The sequence below is a fragment of the Hippopotamus amphibius genome, chromosome 1, assembly GCF_030028045.1.
Source record: "Hippopotamus amphibius kiboko isolate mHipAmp2 chromosome 1, mHipAmp2.hap2, whole genome shotgun sequence".
NCBI classification, from domain to species: domain Eukaryota; kingdom Metazoa; phylum Chordata; class Mammalia; order Artiodactyla; family Hippopotamidae; genus Hippopotamus; species Hippopotamus amphibius.
In genome coordinates, this window is record NC_080186.1 from 6,406,183 (window position 1) to 6,424,977 (window position 18,795).

At 42.4% G+C, this 18,795-nt stretch overlaps 1 protein-coding gene and 1 pseudogene across 2 annotated transcripts in view; one reads left to right on the top strand and one right to left on the bottom strand.

The window, feature by feature from the left end:
- The window catches only part of RERE (arginine-glutamic acid dipeptide repeats), a 410,456-nt gene extending 392,455 nt beyond the window's left edge, over positions 1-18,001 (bottom strand). For both annotated transcript variants that reach the window (XM_057695312.1, XM_057695296.1), the window contains exon 1: positions 17,539-18,001. The gene's annotated coding sequence lies outside the window, so the exon portion shown is untranslated. The remainder of the gene's footprint in view (positions 1-17,538) is intronic.
- Positions 3,796-4,675, top strand: LOC130829146 (gem-associated protein 2-like; annotated as a pseudogene).
- Positions 18,002-18,795: the final 794 nt, after the last annotated feature.

Here is an 18,795-nt window from a genome sequence, read left to right on the forward strand (position 1 = left end):
GAGCCTGCGCTCTACAGCACACGAGCCAAAACTATTGAGCCCATGTGCCGCAACTACTGAAGCCCACACACCTAGAGCCCATGCTCTACAACAAGAGAAGCCACTGCAATGAGAAGCCCGTGCTCCACAACGAAGAGTAGCCCCCGCTTGCCACAACTAGAGAAAGCCCAAGTGCAGCAACGAAGACCCAACACAGCCAATAAATAAATAAATTTATTAAAAAAAAAATAAAAAACAAAGGACTAAAACCAAACCAATCAAAAATAACTTTCCAAACAGAAGAAACATAAAAATATGGAGAAATAATAGACGATGAGGGGATTAAAATGCAAAAGAATCACAGTTTTAAGGATATTTTACTAAGAAGAACAGGAAATTAAATGTTTAAATTAAAGTATTACTTTATAAAAATCAAAAGTAAAGAATAACTGAGTTCTATCAATATCAACAGACAATCACTGTGAGCCTCTGTCACATCTTCCCCCAAGTGAAGCAATCATATAAATGAGGGTCCCAGATGTGGCCAGTAATCAGAGCTACTATTCTGTACTAGTCCTTGGACAGGAGCTGCCTGGGACCCTACTGGGTGAGAGCCAATGCTAGAGGACAGAAAGAATTTACTCAAAAATTTAGTCTGACAATTGCCAGTATGCTTTTCTCCACACGAAAATATCTGTGAAACGTAACAGAAACACATACAGGCCAGGTCATCACTGTTCTTAAAGTAAAGCAATGTAATCAACTTAACATACACTCACTCACACACACACACACACACACACACACACACACACACACACACACACACACATTTTAGGAGATACTAAGAAATCTCTGAAATAAAAAATGACTATAATAACTACAAAGAAATTGAATCACCCATGTAAAAAAACTGACTTAATAAATTTAAACACTTACCATATTTTTAAAATCTTTTTCCCTCAGAAGCTTTTTCACTTCAGATTTCGTATTTTTTAAATTTCAGAAAGTCGAAAAGTTTGTCACCTTCAGCAGTTGGAAATCAGTTTCAACTACAAGTTATTTAAAAGAAATCACTCCCCATCCAGTACCAAAGCACTGAGATTCCAAAGCAGTTGTCACGCATAATTCCATTTCAGAACCCAGCTAGCCCGACTGCACTCTCAGGTAAGAGAGCTACAGACTGGAAAAATAACAAGAAAAGTTGCATTTCCCATTTCCTGTTTTGGGTCTAATATGCTTATAAGCTTGGAAAGAAAGACAGGACCTCAAGTTCAGCTTGATAGTTATTTATTACAAATAAGAAAGCAATGGTTGGCACTCAATTTTAAAACAAATGATTAAAACCTACAAGTTAGGGCTTCCCTAGTGATGCAGTGGTTAAGAACCCACCTGCCAATGCAGGGGACACAGGTCCAAGCCCTGGTCTGGGAAGATCCCACATGCCACAGAGCAACTAAGCCCATGTGCCACAACTACTGAGCCTGCACTCTAGAGCCCATGAGCCACAACTACTGAGCCCACACGCCACAACTACTGAAGCCCGCATGCCTAGAGCCTGAGCTCCACAACAAGAGAAGCCACCGCAATGAGAAGCCCGCACACCACAACAAAGAGTAGCCCCCGCTCCGTCTCCGCAACTAGAGAAAGCCAGTGCGCAGCAATGAAGACCCAACGCAGCCAAAAACAAATATAAATAAACAAAAAATTAAATTAAATTTTTTTAAAAACCCACAAGTTGTATATTTAAAAGAGTAGACTTTATAGTATGTGAATTGTATCTCAATAAAGTTATTTTTTTAAATAAATGAACAAATGGTTCTTGGAAAGAAGTGCTCCATACAACATAAACCACTCTGCTCTACTCCTGAGAGACAACGAAACGTGTATTTTAAAATTCTGATATGTAAAAAGATTATTAATTTCACTCATGGTCAAAGATGCAAATTAAAATAAAATATTGTACATTTTTCACCTATCAGGTTAGCAAAGATCAGGAACTTGCATAATGTCCAGGGTTGGTGATAAAATAAGGAAATCTGGACCCTAAAACACTGTCCACTGGCACAACTTGGAGGGCAATTTATTAACAGCTTTGAAAATTAAAAATGCACACACCTATTGCTGCAGCAATTCCACTCCTAAGAATTTACCCTACAGATACACCTACACAATTGTACAGGTACGAGGATGTGGAAAAAAAAAGTCAGAACCAGTTTAAGTGTGCACCAACAGGAAATTAAAGTATGCACCCACACAATGCCGCACGATGCAGTTTTTAAAAAAAAAAAAAGAAAGAAAGATCTGAGATATAATTACAATTGACTTGAAAAATATGTGCTTGGACTATTAAGTAAAAAGCAAAATTCAAGACAGTATATGCATATGCATAGCATGTACACACGTGCTTACACATGCATAGAAAACATCTGGAAGAATACAGGGGGGTGCATGACGCAATTACGATGAGTAGACATTAATTTTATAACTACAATTTGTATTTCATTTGAATGCATCGGGCTCTCAAAGTTTCACGCTGGTGTTAAATCTCCCTATGCTATGACCCCAACCTGTCTTTCCAGCGCTCTACTGTTCCCGCCAAACCAGTCTGTTCTTCAGCCCAAAGGACGCCTCTCCAAAAAGCTCATACAATCTGGTTTGAACTACTACCAGCAACAGCTTCAAACATAAATTACCTGAGTTGAAAGAACTATGTCTGCCTGCATCTGCTACAGAACATTTTTAAAGAATTTAAAAAAAAAAGAAAAATTCAAACACAATTTAATAATCCTCATCATAGAAGCAGTACAAGTACTCACCACTTCCCAGGTTTTCCAGCCTCTGTGCCTCTGCTCCATGCAATTTCCTGCCTGAAATCCTCTTAGCTACTTATCACATGTCCAAATCCTGCCAAGCCTTCAAAACACGGGTTAAACACCTCCTCCCATACCAAATCTTCCCTAAGGCCTCCAGCCAGAGTTAATTCTCTTTCTTAAACCACAGCATCATCATCTCTTGAGGCATTTTCCTCTACCTAGCACTCCACTGTGTACATATCTTATTCTCATTGGTAAGAAAATTCTTCAAAAGCACACAATCAGTGTCTAGGCCTCTGTGTATGCCCCACTTCATACATAAATTAAACGGATGTGTTACTAAAGCATCTAATAAAAGAATCTAAAAATGGCAAGAATCTAAAAATAAAAGGCACAGATTCTTCGTATGTATTTATGTAATATTTACACATGACAAACAGTAAGAGTATGAAAAGGTAAGGCTCCCTCTCTCTTCATCCCCCTCCCCATGGCCCTAGTACACCTCCTTAAAAGGCAATCTCGATGATCAATTTCTTAACACAGGGTTTTAAGAAGTTCTTGGACACTATAACTTTATAACACATTCATAACTTTGGGTCTAAGTTGACAGAAATAACTGGTATGACAATTATACCACTGCACACTGCGTACCTGTATGCTGGGGCAAATAAAATATGACAACCAACAGATGGAAAGATAAACTGTGTTCTATAACTTACTACAAAACTAAGTTTATCCCAAGTTGTCAGAAGAAAAGTCACTGCTCATTATTAAGAAACTTACAGATTGTTTCAAGCATACCTATAAACCCTTATTAGAGTTTTTTCATAGTGTAAAAACTGTTTAAGGATTCCATAACAACTCTAAAATTTCCACTAAGCTATGAAAAGGGTGCTAAGCCATTACAAAGAAAATACTAAAGAAAAATGTAGATGTTTTATAAAGCTAGGTATCTTAACAAATATTAGTAAGGTGCTTATAAAAGCATTTCTGGAAAACCATGGCGTGGGTACCTGCAGAGTCTGCAGTGGAAGAGCTGATGCCCCAGCTCTTGCCAGTGGAGCCCTGTGACTTGACAGGAAGTTTCAATCCCAGCGTACTTCCGAGAACTCCCCAGGAATACCTGAGGCGGGTCCAGATCGAAGCAGCTCAATGTCCAGATGTTGTGGTAGCTCAAACTGACCCAAAGAAGTTGAAAGGAAACAAAATGTGAATGTTTCTCTTTCAGGTTGCCAACCTGCCTCTGAAGGATATTCCCCCACTCTTCAATGGCAACAGCAACAAGTGGCACATTTTTCAGCTGTTCGGCAGAGTGTGAACAGACATAGAAGTCACTGCAAATCACAACAGTTGGATAGTAATGTGACCACGCCAAAATCTGAAGATAAAGAAGGCTGGAAAAAATTTTGTCTGGGTGAAAGGTTACATGCTAAAGGGGCTGTTGGACCAGCTACAAGTGAAAATCCTAGAATCCATTATGCACAACAAGTGAAAGTCCTAGAATCCATTATGCACAAATTGGTTTCCCTCCCTTGCTTAGTATTGTTAGCAGAATGAATCAGGCAACACTAACTGCTGTCTTGGAATATCTGGGTAACTGGTTTGGAGAAAGAGACTTTACTCCAGAATTGGGAAGATGGCTTTATGCTTTGTTGGCTTGTCTTGAAAAACCTTTATTACCTGAGGCTCACTCACTGATTCGGCAGCTTGCAAGAAGGTGCTCTGAAGTGAGTGAGGCTTTTAGTGGACAGCAAAGATGATGAGCGGGTTCCTGCTTTGAATTTATTAATCTGCTTGATTAGCAGGTATTTTGACCAACGTGACTTAGCTGATGAGCCATCTTGATACAGCTGATCTCTCCGGGACAGAGGATATTTGTAATGAAGACAGCCTAAGTCTGAGGAGTACAATGCCAATTCAAGTACAGATTGTATCACATCTTCAGCACTATGTGAAGAGTCTCCACCTTAACCTGTGCAACTCAAGCTGATATTCAGAAGATAGACAGTGTTGGTATGAGTATCTGAGGTATCTTTGAAAGATCTTATTCAATTTTTGATGAACAGTTTAAACAGTTTTCTGTAATCACATGCTTTTAAAACAAATTGAATGATTTACTGATGAAGCATCTTGCACAGAAACTGTATGATGAAATTGTACAGAGGCCTTTGATGCTGTTTCACTGTTTATTTACACATACACAAATAAATTTTATTGAAAATGAAAAAAAGCATTTCTCAATATCATATTATTAGCAATAAGATGTCTGCACAGTTTTCTAGTTTATAAATAACAAGAATTAAATGTTTCTAAGAGGTCTTTAATCACGTTTAGTGTATAGAAACCTAAGGAAATTTTAGTAATTATTTCCTACTATAATGAATCCCATGAAAACTTAAAAAAATACACGGCAGATTACGCTACTAATATCAGAATGTTCAAAAGTCAGTTCAGGGACTTCCCTGGTGGCACAGTGGTTAAGAATCTGCCTGCCAATGCAAGGGACACGAGTTTGACCCCTGGTCCGGAAAGATCCCACATGCCACAGAGCAACTAAGCCTGTGCACCACAACTACTGAGCCTTCACTCTAGAGCCTGCTAGCTACAACTACTGAGCCTGTGCGCCTAAAGCCCTTGCTCCGCATCAAGAGAAGCCACCGCAATGAGAAAGAAGCCCACGCACCACAATGAAGAGTAGCCCCTGCTCATCACAACTGCAGAAAGCCTGTGCACAGCAACGAAGACCCAACACAGCCAATAAATAAATTTTTTTAAAAAGTCAGTTCATCTTGTTAGAAAACTAACTTAGCAATAAAAATCTGAAGTCATCATCAGATCAAAAATCATATTAGAGAAACTTCTATACTGAATAATGAACTCATTACATTAGTATGATATTCTTATAAACAATATTAAAGATCACATTACCAAATGTGTTAATACTACATCATCCATCGAGACTTATGGCACACATTGACAGTGGTCCTGCAATGCTGATTCCTCCCTTCTTCCACAGCAACAGAACCTCTGATTTTTGACTAGGCACACAGCCATCTCCAGCAAAGACTAAACTGTCCAGCTTCCACTACAGCTATCCGTGGCCCTGTGATTTGATTATAATTAAAGGGACAAAGCAGAATTGATGTGTGTGACTTCTGGGAAGTATCTTCACAGGATGGGGGTGTGCCCTTGCCTCCTTCCTGCTGGTGAGAATACAGAAATGATGACAGGACTTGGAGAGGCTATCTCTGACTAAAAGGAACAAGCTGCATCCCTTAACGAACATGAGGGGCCCACATTGGCTCAGGACTGTCAACGATTTCTATGAAAGAAAGGAAACTTTCATCTTGTTCAAGTCGTTATTCTGGGTTTCTGCCACTCATTGTTATACCAAATCCTACTTAACACAAGGCAAAACTATAAAAAAGGATACTATATGTATTTATTTTTTTAAATAAATTTATTTATTTATTTATTTACTTATTTTATTGGCTGTGTTGGGTCTTCGTTGCTGCACACGGGCTTTCTCTAGTTGCAGCAAGTAGGGGCTACTCTTCCTTGTGGTGCGCGGGCTTCTCATTGCAGTGGCCTCTCTTGTTGCAGAGCACAAGCTCCAAGCGCATGGGCTTCAGTAGTTGCGGCACATAGGTTCAACAGTTGTGGCTCACGGGCTCTAGAGCGCAGGCTCAATAGTTGTGGCGCACAGGCTTAGCTGCTCCGCGGCATGTGGTATCTCCCTGGGGCAGAGATCGAACCCGTGTCCCCTGCACTGGCAGGCAGATTCTTAGCCACTGCGCCACCTAGGAAGTCCGACTATATGTATTTATTAAGTACTACTTCATTAAACAACTTCTAATACATATTTTAAACTTACTAGGATTAAAATAAAAACTCATTTCTGATGATCTAAATAACTAAGAAGCTCTGAAATGTTTTTCTATACTATACATGAGATATAAAAATGTCATTATCAAGAATTTCTCCAAAAATCCACTTCCTAAATATGTCTTGGGGTTAAGCAATGAAGCCAAATATCCTTTATCATCAACATCAATAATATTACACAATAAAAGTTTTCTTTCAGTCATTCAATAAGTGAATGAATGCCTACGGCCTTCCTTGCATGCTAGACACAAGGAACACTGAGTGACCAAAGCAGACGTGGCCTCTGCCCTCCTGGAGTTACCTCAACAATGTACCTGAGGTTGCAAAATCCGAGGGCAACACTCCAGGTGCCTCTTTTCTAGCCTCCAAGTCAATCATGCCCCCTCTGTCATCACAGTCTTGTTTCAGACTGAGTATAATATGATTAGGCTTCAGTTCTGCTCTGCTAACATAATCATATATAATCATATTCCTCAAAGATTACACTCCCATTACCAAAATTAAAATCAGCACATTACCAAAATGCCACAGTAGCCATCATTAATGGTGGACCACTTTTCTAAATGCCAAATCTTATTTATCACATGACATTTCTCCTTAATCTCATCTCAAAGAGTAAGCTTATCCTTAAATTTGAAAAATACTTTGCACCTCTCCCCAGGTCCCAGCAGCTGACCTAAAAAAAAAAGTCAGAATGTAGGGCTGCTAGACAGATAGCCAACTGTTTTTAGTTATTTCTCACAGGCCATTAAACCAAGCTCACTGGAGAGCTGAAGGTGGACCAACAAGATGCCTCTCTCTCTCTCTCCACACCCCACTTTCTTGAACCTCTCTAAGAGGAGGGAATATTAATCTGATGGGGTCACAGTTCAAAACACTGACTGGACTTGTTTATAAGTCTGAATGTTAATTGCAGTTACACACACACACACACACACACACACGCACGCACACAAGGGATGGCTATCTTGCTCCTGCTCGTTTCTCCCCCACACGCTCTAAAAGGCTAATGTCTGGATCTTCCGTGAAGCTGCCAGCCAGAGGAGCACATCAGTGAGACTTAAGAGGCAGGGACATCCCTTGCCTAGGCTTTAAGTTTAAGCTGTACACACCCCAACCCAGTTTACCAGACAGCTCTGTATCGGTATTTTGGCTAAAAGCCCAATTAATAATAAAATAATACCTTGAACTTCCCACTTGCCATTATTCTACTTACATAAATCTCCTTTAGGACCATCACAAGGAAGAGGGACAGCTAACACCTCAGACCTCACCTTCACTCTGTGGTCTGTCATTCACTTTATACTTAATCCTCTATTGTTCTGTAGTATTTCCTATATTCAAGGAAAAGTAAAAACTTTGCAGTTGCTAACTTAGAACTTATTTGAACCGTTGCTCCTACATCTCTGCTAGTTGTTGAGTGATGCAAAGACAAGAAGGGAACAGAGTGGAAAGCTAGGTCTGTGACTGACAATAACAACAGTAATAGTTTTAAAAAATAGGCTAATATTTATCGAGCACTTATTATTTACCAGAGACATGTTAAGCACTTTATGTGTATTAATTACATTTGTCCTCACAACAAACTTATGAGTACTATTATTATCCCCACATTACAGATGAGAAAACTGAGCCACAGAAAGGTAAGTAACTTGCCGAAAGTCAGAATTAATAAGCAGAAGGCTGAGGGAAGGAGAAGCTGGAACAAAGTGAAAGAGCATTATTGACATTTATACACTCCCAGATGTAAAACAGATAGCTAGTGGGAAGCAATTACTTGACACAGGAAGATCAACTCGATGACTGCTGATGACCTAAAGGGGTGGGATAGGGAGGGTGGGAGGGAGCCTTGGGAGAGGCTCAACAGGGAGGGGATATGGGGATATATGTATAAACACAGTTGATTCGCTTTGTTGTACAGAGGAAACTGGCACAACAGTGTAAAACTATTATACTCCAATAAAGATCACCCCCCCCCCAAAAAAAAAAACCACACACACACACACAAAAAAAACAGCAGGCTGGGAATTGAATCTAGAGCTCTTAACTACTTTGCTACAATAGTATAATAGTTAAGCATGCACAAATGCAGACTGGTATATTTTGAGGCTTGCTGCCCAGAAGACATCCAAGGAGACAGAGGACAACATGGGTCTGGATCTCAGAAAAGAGATCAGGGCTGTATTTATAAACTTGCAGGTTGGAAGCACCAGTTGGGATGAGGTCACTCTGGAAGACAGCACTGAGGGAGGAGTTAATGGACAGAATCATGAGGAACATCAATATTTAAAATAAAGTTGGCATTTTAAGCCAAACAGATGATGCAGTAAGGCGGTATTTTTTGTATAATATATACAAAACATATAGTACATTATAAATCAAAATATATAAGTTATACCTACTCTATGGGAACCAGAACTATGATGACTACAGGTTTATGGTAGCATCTGTTTTTAAGGTACTGTTGATCACAGCTAAGTCTTTCATGCTAAATCTTTAGGCAGGAACACCACCTATAACACTGTACCAATCGGAGGAAATAATCTGCTTTAAAATCTATCTTCAGAAATGCTTTCCAAGGAATATACAGTTGTGAAAGGAAAGATGGCCTAAACAGATGACCAAATTTCAATGATTCTAAGGTGCACGATGTTTTACATTTGTACATCATTAGAACTGGGGCAGGTCTTACACAGTTCAATTGGTAGCATCATGTTCTTTCTTAGTGGCACATAAAATATGGTGCATCTTACTACTGATGGCATCTTAAGACAATGAAATGTGTCTTAGAATACATCCAATTCTACACGTGAGTGTACATACTGGTATAATTAAAGGAAAGCTTTCTGCCTTCAAGGGGCTTAAAATCTAACAGAAAGAACATGATTAACAATAAGATATAAATGCAAATAATAAACATTAACACAAGATATGAAGTGATAAAATGAGTGGAAAGGTTAAAGACCTGAAGGTACTGAATTGGTAGAAAATATGAGTAGTCAAAACAAAACAACTTAAGGCAGTGTGTCCTAAGCACAGTTTTAACTGAAATAGATTAAATCTGATGTAAAAACAACAGAAAGAAGGTAGGAAATAATGATATCTCAACAAAAGTAGAGGGAGAAGATGAATAATGTGAGGTTATGGTCACATCACTCTCCTCTAGAACCAGCAACTACCTGCCAGTTAAAGTAAAGCATTGCTTGAAGATAACTAATCAAAGGGGAAGGCTTTTTTTAATCTTCTATATCTCTCTCCTTTGAATCCCTATGGTAGTTTTAAAATCCACAAATTCTTTGATACTCCTCCCTTCAAGAGCTGGAACTTAATTCCTTTCTCTTTGCCTGTGGTCTGGACTTAGTGACTTGATTCTAACTAACAGAATATGATGGAAGTAACAGTGTGTGACTTCTGAGACTAGGTCATAAAAAGCTTCCTCCTTGCTTCCTCTCCCCCGCCCTCCCATTGTGTCAAATGCCATGTAAGGAGGCCATTCAGGTAACTATGTGGAGAGGGCCACGTGGCAAGCAACCGAGGCTTCCTGCAGAGGCCTTGCTGCCCACAGCCAGCGAGTAAGCCGCCTGGAAGCAGAGCCTCCAGCCCCGGGCCAGCCTTCAGATGACAGCAGCTCCAGCTGCCATCCTGACTGCAACTTCGGGAGAGACCTCTGAGCCAGAACCACTCAACTAGGCCACTCCCAGACAACTGACCATAGAAAATTTTACTGTGCTGTCACCAAGCTTTGAGGTAATCTGTTTTGCAGCAATACATAACTAATACAATTCCATAGTATTTTGTGTCTCTAAAACAGTTATCTTTTATTTTACTGCAGTACGGTTGGTTTACAATGTTGTGTTAACTTCTGCTGTACAGCAAAGCGATTCAGTTATACATATATACACATATACATTCTTTTTCACATTCCTTTGCATCATGGTTTATCACAGGATATTCAATACAGTTCCCCTCGCTATACAGTAGGACCTTGCCGTTTATCCCCTAAAATACTTATCTTCTAACAGTTAAGTATACACCGATGGCCTGTACAGAGAAAATTTCTAGAAGGCTATTCTCTTCATCTTTACATGCCTGTAAGGCTTACTTCAATGAACTGCATAGTTAAGTACCTGCTTCTGTTTATCATTAGTTAAAAGACCAGTGCTTATACATTGATTGCTGTTGTTCAAAAATGAAGTGATTATATCTTGAAGAAGAGTATAGCTACTGGAGCAGGGTAAAAAGGAAAAATATTGATTTGATGCAATTAAAAGACAGAATGAGGGATATCAGGTGCAACAATTCAAATAACTCCAGAAGGATGAACGTATAAGGTGAAAACAGCAGTTATGCTGCACCCTTGGAAGGACTAGAGTGCAAAACTTGAAGAAAAACAGTACAGAGCAGCAAAGCATTAGAGTAACAACACCCAAAACCTACTTCTTCATCATTAAGGAAAAAAGCACAAGCCACTTGATTAAGAAAGAATTAGCTTTATGTGTGTTTCTCAAACTGTTAGACAGAATATTGGTTCTCATTAAAACATCACAGGTATTCTCTGGGGAAGGGAAAAACAAACAAACAAACAAAAACCCTCTACATACCATAGTCTTAATTTTTTAAGGCTTCAGGGTGCTAATATGCATTATAAATTTATTTGACCTTAGAACACTTAAAATATTCGCAGCACATCCATATGGCATAAACAGAGTTTGAGAAACATCAACTTGTGTAGGCAGGTAGGTAGACAGGTAGCTTCACAGGAAATAAAACAAGACAAATATAATAAAATGATCTTGCCTAAAAGAGCATAACTGACTGCCAGTTATGACTATGCAGAGTTTCTTAAAGCAAAACAAACTGTTAGATAAGCTACCAAAAGCAACAACAGCTGCACCAGATGTCAAGGAAAATGAAGATGGAAAAAAACTGACAGAACAGAAAAGAAGAAAAAAATTCCCTTTCCACAGGCCATAGTTCAGAATGCCTCCCATCTCCTCAGCTTCTACCGTGTGCCTCATGAGAGCTGGTGTGAAGGGGTGAGCACCTCACTATCTAGAAGGTAGGTAGGTAGCTTAAGAGGTGGTCTGGCCCCGAACCCTTTACCAACAGCGATGATAACTAACAACCTATCAGATCTTCTTTCTTGGGAAATGGTAATTAAACAATATTAAGAGCCCTTAGTGGAAGTGGAAGCAGAGGGACAAAGACACGAAACAACCAGAGATTAAACAGCTGAGTGAAAAGCAGAGGATTAGGTGGGTCAGCTCTGGCTATTTAGTGCCTTATGCAGGAAAGGAACACCTTCTTTCAGTAAAAAATTTAAGTTCCTATATTATTGTTCAACCTGAACAACCTTATGTGGTGGCCCTGCCAGAGAAAGCAGGATCTAGGCCAGATGACGCCTCTTCAGTCACTCAGTGACCCACCCACAAAGGAGAGGTTAGGGAAAGAGGAGTGAATGGGCAGGAGGAACACGGCCTTTGCCTTTAATAGGGAGCATCTAGTTTAAATTCACCTGAGTGATGTTTTCATATATCAAACATGTTTTTAAGTCAGTGACCAGAGCCTACCTTATCCCATGAGGAATCAAGCCAAGCAGTTCTAGCGTGGATACACGTCCCCAGGGTAGCCAGGTTCTGCCCAGCGAGGGAGAGGTTTCCAGAGCCTCCCAGGCAGCTTCTCTGAATTCACACATGCAGACACGTGCCCACACTCTCGCTGGCTCTCACTCCCCCTGGACAGTATTCACCCCACACACATTAAGTGCCACCACCACTCCACACCCCCTCCTGCTCCCCACCCCCAGAAGAAGTAAGGGGGTCAGGAATCAGACCTCTGGCAGCTGGTGGACACCTGTAGGTGTCGATGAACACGTGCACACATGCTCTGCTGAGTGTGGCCGTGGCCGTGTGTGCTGGGATGGGTTTCTGCAGGAGGGGTGCTCCCGTGCTGCTCCAACACTCTGTCTAGAGATGTCACGTGGCCGTACTTGCTCACAAGCTCTCCTTCAGGTTAGCTCAGGCCCACAGTGTACATACTGTCCCCTTTTGAGTGGTGTCCTTACGCTACACACAGTCTGGACATCCATACACTGCCCTGACACTAGGGTACATGGTCAACAAACTCTTCCCTCTGAGGAGGCAACGAGGTAATCTGGTCACTAAAGCTAGGCAGGACCAATCCCCCTAACAGCACTCCAGCATCCACGAGGCCCGAATGAACCTGGGGTGCTTCTGTGAGGCCTCACTCTCAAGGTCTAAATTTCTGTTCCATTTTTTCCCAATACATGAGAATGACTTGGAAGACTTTCTGCTCTTTGTCCAAAACCCTTACAAATCACATGTATAACTAGTTTAAAATCAGGGCATGACCTGTAGCTTCAACGTCTGGTGCAAAAGCCCAAGACAAATAAGCTGTAAGGATTCCTCAAATACCAAGTGATCTATGAATTATGATTTTGTAATTTAACCATATAAGGAAATAGTCCACAGTTCACTATGTTGCTGACATACTGGCAATTTTACCAAATAAAAACAACAATTTTACACTGGCACAAAACAGGTCACCTTACCAAAAAACCTCTTATACAGTATTAGCAGGCCTATTGACCTAGTTACCTAATACACTGCTCGCCAAACCACCAAGTTACACAAATCACAATTCCAAACAAAATCCAATCTAGTAAGCATATTTTATATTTCAGCATGTTTGAGTTATTTGTGGTCAAATGTCCATTAAAATGAGTTCATTTTCTCCTCATTGTTTAAAAAACACTAGAACTCTATTAGACAAGAAACGAAGCAGAAGCCAACAGGCTCACCAAAATCACACTTAGATAGAACAAGCAGAGCTACAAACTTGGAATAATCACGAAGATATTAATAATTAACAATCACTTAACCATGATTCAAGAGGAATTCCTGGCTGTTGAAAAACCCTATGATGAACTAGAGCACAGCATTACCAGAAGCTGATTCTCTCAGACAATAGTGCATTGTTTCAGGGTGCATGAGTGTGTGTAATGCAGTTCACAGCTATGTTACACTAATGACTCACTTAAACACCTGAATTTTCTGCTATCTTAACCTTTAAATCAACTGCAAAAGAAGCTGCCAAAAGCAGTTAGTAGAAGAGCAAAAAATTCCCCAAAGAACTTGGCATATACAACTTATTTTACTACTTAAATTTTTTTTGATTACTGAGATTTGAACAAGATGTTAGAGTCAAAACTAATTTTAAAAGCAAGGCGTGCTTACTAAATCCATGCTAATATTCAACACACACTGGTTTTTGGAAGGGCACAGTCATATTCGCGTGTGTCTGCAGCACCTGGCATATCTCTGTTCGATATCACATGTAATTGTTGCAGGACCTGACAGTGATTACTGTCTCACTTTTTAAAAACTTTTTGACTAACCAAAAGTCAAGTTGAAAAAGTAACTGCTGCATTTATTTCTTGATTTGGTTTACCTTTTTGTTGTGAATTGGTTCCCAGTTACTCTAGTTACCTTGCAACAAAACACTGGCAGAGAATATACTGGACTGAAATTACCCGACTCCCTTCCTGTTAAGTAAATAATATATTTGACCTGTTCACGCATCATTGTGGAAAGAGCCACAACTTCAGAGATTACACTCTAAGCTTTGAAAGCAAAGTGAATCAGAAATCACATTCCTAAGAGTAGCCAGTCTGGAACAGAAGATGTTTATTTGACAATGAGTTCCCCTTGCCACTGCAAACATCTGTAACAGTTCATTACACTTAAAACAGTTGAATTTTTTTTTTTTAGGCCAGTGCAGCATGTGGGATCTTAGCTCCCTGAAAAGGGATCAAACCCGTACCCCCTGCAGTGGAAGTGCGGGAAGTGCGGAAAGTGCGGAGTCCTAACCACTGGACCACCAGGGAAGGTAGGATGTGTGATAATAAAAATTCTTCAAGGTATTTATCAAGCAGATTATCTCTGAAACTACACCTTGGTTTAGAAGGCTTTGAGCAGGAATTTGGCCTTCTGTGTTAATCTGTACACACTCATTTCACATTTTCTCTTGACTCTATTTTTTTTTTTACTCTAATCCATAGAACAAGTTATCCTATCAGACCTAATTTTGTTTATATGACTGATGGAAACACTACTGCAATGCAACACTATCACATATGCAAAGCTGCTGATTTCAGTGAGCTCCTCTCCTACCCCTGCATCCCCCACCCTTCCACCCCCATTAAATCTTGGAGGAAAATCTCTAGGTCCAGTGCTGGGATTGTTCATTTCTAAAGGATAGTGCTATCTGACTTTTTACTAATGATACTGAAAACTTTTTAAAGGCAGCTAGTGTACGTAGACTTTCCAAAACCAAGAACACAAATAAACCCCCGTTTTTGTTTTTGTTTTTTTAGTATTCCAAGACAAACTGTATTTCTTCATAAAAGAGAGTCCTTGGAAGTCACAATGTATAAATACTTCTAATAATAGAGCAAATTAATGCCAAGACAGCCAATAACGTAAAAGCCTCAATGCGGCCGTGCCTGTCAAAGGGCATCTGTATTAGCAGCTCGGGGAAGTGGCATTTGCAGGAAAACACTACAACTGTGTTCAAAGGAAAATCATTAGGCCTCAGCCGTGAATCCCCTCCCCCATCCTCTTCCTCTGGATCCTTCAAGGCAATTAACCAGTAGAAGGTGCTATTCTGCAACCCATACTACTCACATCAACCTGCATCCTTGGCTCAGAGCTGGGTTTAACCCAGGTGTACTCTTCTCTGCCTATTCCCTGTCCAGGGTCCCAGGAAGCCTCTACGTTACCCCAAAAGCAGACAACCAGATCTTTTCTTATAACCCCTATTAACAAAACAATACAAAATGAAACACCCTGATAGCTCAATAGCCAGTATACGTGCCTATCAAACCTTCAGACCACCAATATGTCAAAACATAAACACACACACACACACACACACACACACACACACACACACACACACGCTTCGCTAACTATTAACCTCAAATACAACCTCTATTATCTTAACTGAGACAATCTGCTTCTGCCTAGAAAAGACAACCCTGGTCACATTCACTACAATAACAGTCAACTGAACAAATCACTGTCCCCAACAAAGTCAGAGGCAATGAGGAATACGAAAGCGGACTGTAAGGCCACGACATAAAATGAGGGATTTTATCTTTACGTACACAGAAAAGAAAGAGCAGTAGAAACTAGCGCTGCACAGGGAAGAAATGGTGGTGGAAAAGAGGAGTCTCTGAACATGTTTTTGAGTGACCTTTAGTTTAGTTTCTTCTGCCTCTTACAAGGTTGAAAAAAAAGGCCAGACAGGAGATGGGTGAAAGAAAGCTGAAGAAAAGCACCCACCCTTCCCCCATCTCCTCTCCCCTCTCCCAAAAGAGCTGTGTTTGTCTGTGCAAACCTAGTCCCAAATATGGGAGAGAGAGAATGAATGTGTGTATGGAAGAACAATGAGCCCTCTGCCTGGTATTGTGTGTGTGTGTGTGTGTGTGTGTGTGTGTGTGTGTGTGTGTGTGTCTGCCTCTGCCTCTTTTCCCTTCGAGCTCAACAACAACAGGGAGAGCTGGAAGCCAGCTTTCCATTCAGCCTAGGCCATCGAAATCAAAACTGGTTCATAATTTACTGTGGAATTAACTCAACAAGCAGATCCAGGAAAGGAAATAGCTACCCAAAGATGATTTTATTATTGTATAGATCCAGCCTCTCTCCCCTCCCCCAACAGACTGAGACTAAAGAAACCAGTGTAGTACACCAGACAAAAAACGTCTCTCTGTAAATGGAAAGTAATTATCAAAATTGTTTCAAATCTAAACATAGGACTCATTACTTTGTGTTACATTGAAATGTTTTGTTTTGCAATTCACCCGAGTTACCCTTTTACTACTTACCTTTTTTGTGTTTAAAAAAATTGCTTTGGAGAAAGCTATTTCAGGATTCATACAAAACTACTTTTCAAATGTACCTTAAAATAGCAACACAGACTGAAACATTTAAAGCACCCAGTTTCTCAAGGACACATTTTGCTTAAATCAATGTTTGAAGTCTGTAATCCAGAAAAAATTGTAAGCAAACCTTGGAAAAGAGGCATAGGAAAATGACAATTCAACAATGAATCATTTTGTTTTCCTTTCAACAACTTCTCAAGCAACCAGTTTCAAAGGAAACCTGCGATACTTCCCCCCTCCCAACACACACGCACGCACACACACACGATCTATGTAAAACTACTTTTTCTTCTTTCCGAAACCTTAAAAAATAGTAATAATAATAATAACGCGAATAAAAAGAAAAGCCACTCTCCTGCAGAGAGCCGAACTAAAACCTCCTAGGAAGAATCCTCCCCTGCTGCAAGTGATTTGGGGTTTTAAAATTCAAGAAGCACACTGAGCACAGCGCTGGAGGTTTCGAACACAAAGAGAGGATCTTCCCCTAATGTGAAAATGAGACTTTAAGTCCTCCCCCAAGACCCCCAAATCCACAAGCATCCAAGACATTCAGAGCGTCGGTCCTGGACTTCCTCCCTCCCCGCCTCCCCGCCCCCCCGCCCCCCAGCGCAGCCCACGATGTAGTCCCAGGAAACAGTTTCACCTCAGACGAGTCCAACCAGAGCAGGACGAGGCAGCGAAGAAAGAGCCGGGGTCAGCGGGCGGGAGCGACAGCCACCTGGCCAGCGAGGGGCCAGGCGGCCCCCGGCCCTCTGTGCCCGCCCGGGCCGTGCGCGGCGCCCACCCGGGACCGGGCTTCCCCGCCGAGCCCTCGGCCCGCCCCACGCCCGCGCCCGGGACCAGGGGCCACAGCGGCGGGCAGCCGCCGCGCGCGCGGGCCGCCTGGAGACTTACCTGCCCCGGAGGCGCTACACCATCCACGGAGGTGCGTGCGGCCGGCTCCCGGGAAAGAGGGGGGACGGGGCGGGAGGCCCGCGGGGCTGGGGCCGCCGGGCTTGGGCCGAGGGCGGGCCGGCCGGCCGCGGGGACAGAGCCGGGGGCTGGGGGGGCTTCCCTCCCGTGACCCTGCGTGCGGGCTCCGCGCGCGGCCGGTCCTTCAGGAGCGGGAGCCCAGGCTCATGTCTGGTTTTGTTTTTCTGAGGGCGAGGGGGCTCCCGGAGGATGATGGTGATTTTTTTTTTTTTCCCCTCAACTAGGAGAGAAAACGAGACAGAGACAATGTGGGAGGCGAGCGAGGGGAGAGGAGCGGGGAGGCGGAGGCGGGGGCGAGACCCGAGCCGGGCGAGCGTCTCGGGCGTGCGGGAGGAAGAGGAGGCTGGGAGCGCGGGGGGCGGCTCGCGAGCGTCTGTGGGGAGCAGCGGCGCCTCGGCGATGGTGGCCGAGCCGCGGCGGGGCTGCTGCACCGACCCACCGCCCACTCCGCGCTTGGGCCCGGCCCACCTCGCAGTATCGCGCCTCGCCATTGGCGTGGCCCGGCCTGACGCGTGCGGAGGCCGGGCCAATGGGAGGCGGAGGGCGGGAGGAGGGGCGGGACTTCTTTGAGCTCTCCCTGCTTCTCTCCCTCTCGCTCTCTCTCCCTTTTTTTTTTTTTTCTTTCTAATAAAATCAGCCGAAGAGAAGGAGGGGAGCGGTCGAGCCCCGGCGACGCGGTGGCCCGGCTCGGGCGCGCGCTCCCGGCGGCGGCCCGGCGGTGGGCTGGGCTCCCCGCCGGCCGCGTCTTTGTGCCGGGGTCCGGGCCGCGGCGCGCAGCGGGCAGGTCCCGGGGGCGGGATTGGCCGCAGTCCCGCTGCTCCTGTTATCACCAGGGTCACGCTTTGCCTTTTCAGCCACTTAAGACGCGGATTCATATCCCTGGGGGGGACCTGGAGTGGGTTCGAACGATTCGCTCAAAGACTCGAAATTCTGATGGGCATTAACGTCTTCAAAATAAGTCTATGGCAAAAGATTAATTAGAAAGAGAAAAAAGAAATTGGTAGGTTGCATTGCTTATTCGAGGAAAATGATAAAGATGAAAAGCTTGAAAAGTCTCACCAAGGAATAGAGAAGGGACACAGACACAGAGGGGATTACGGAAAGAGAGGTGTGTACACAACTCTGTGCCGTAAGTTTGAGAAAAGAAAAAAGAAAGAAAAAAAAAATTCGAGTCTCACC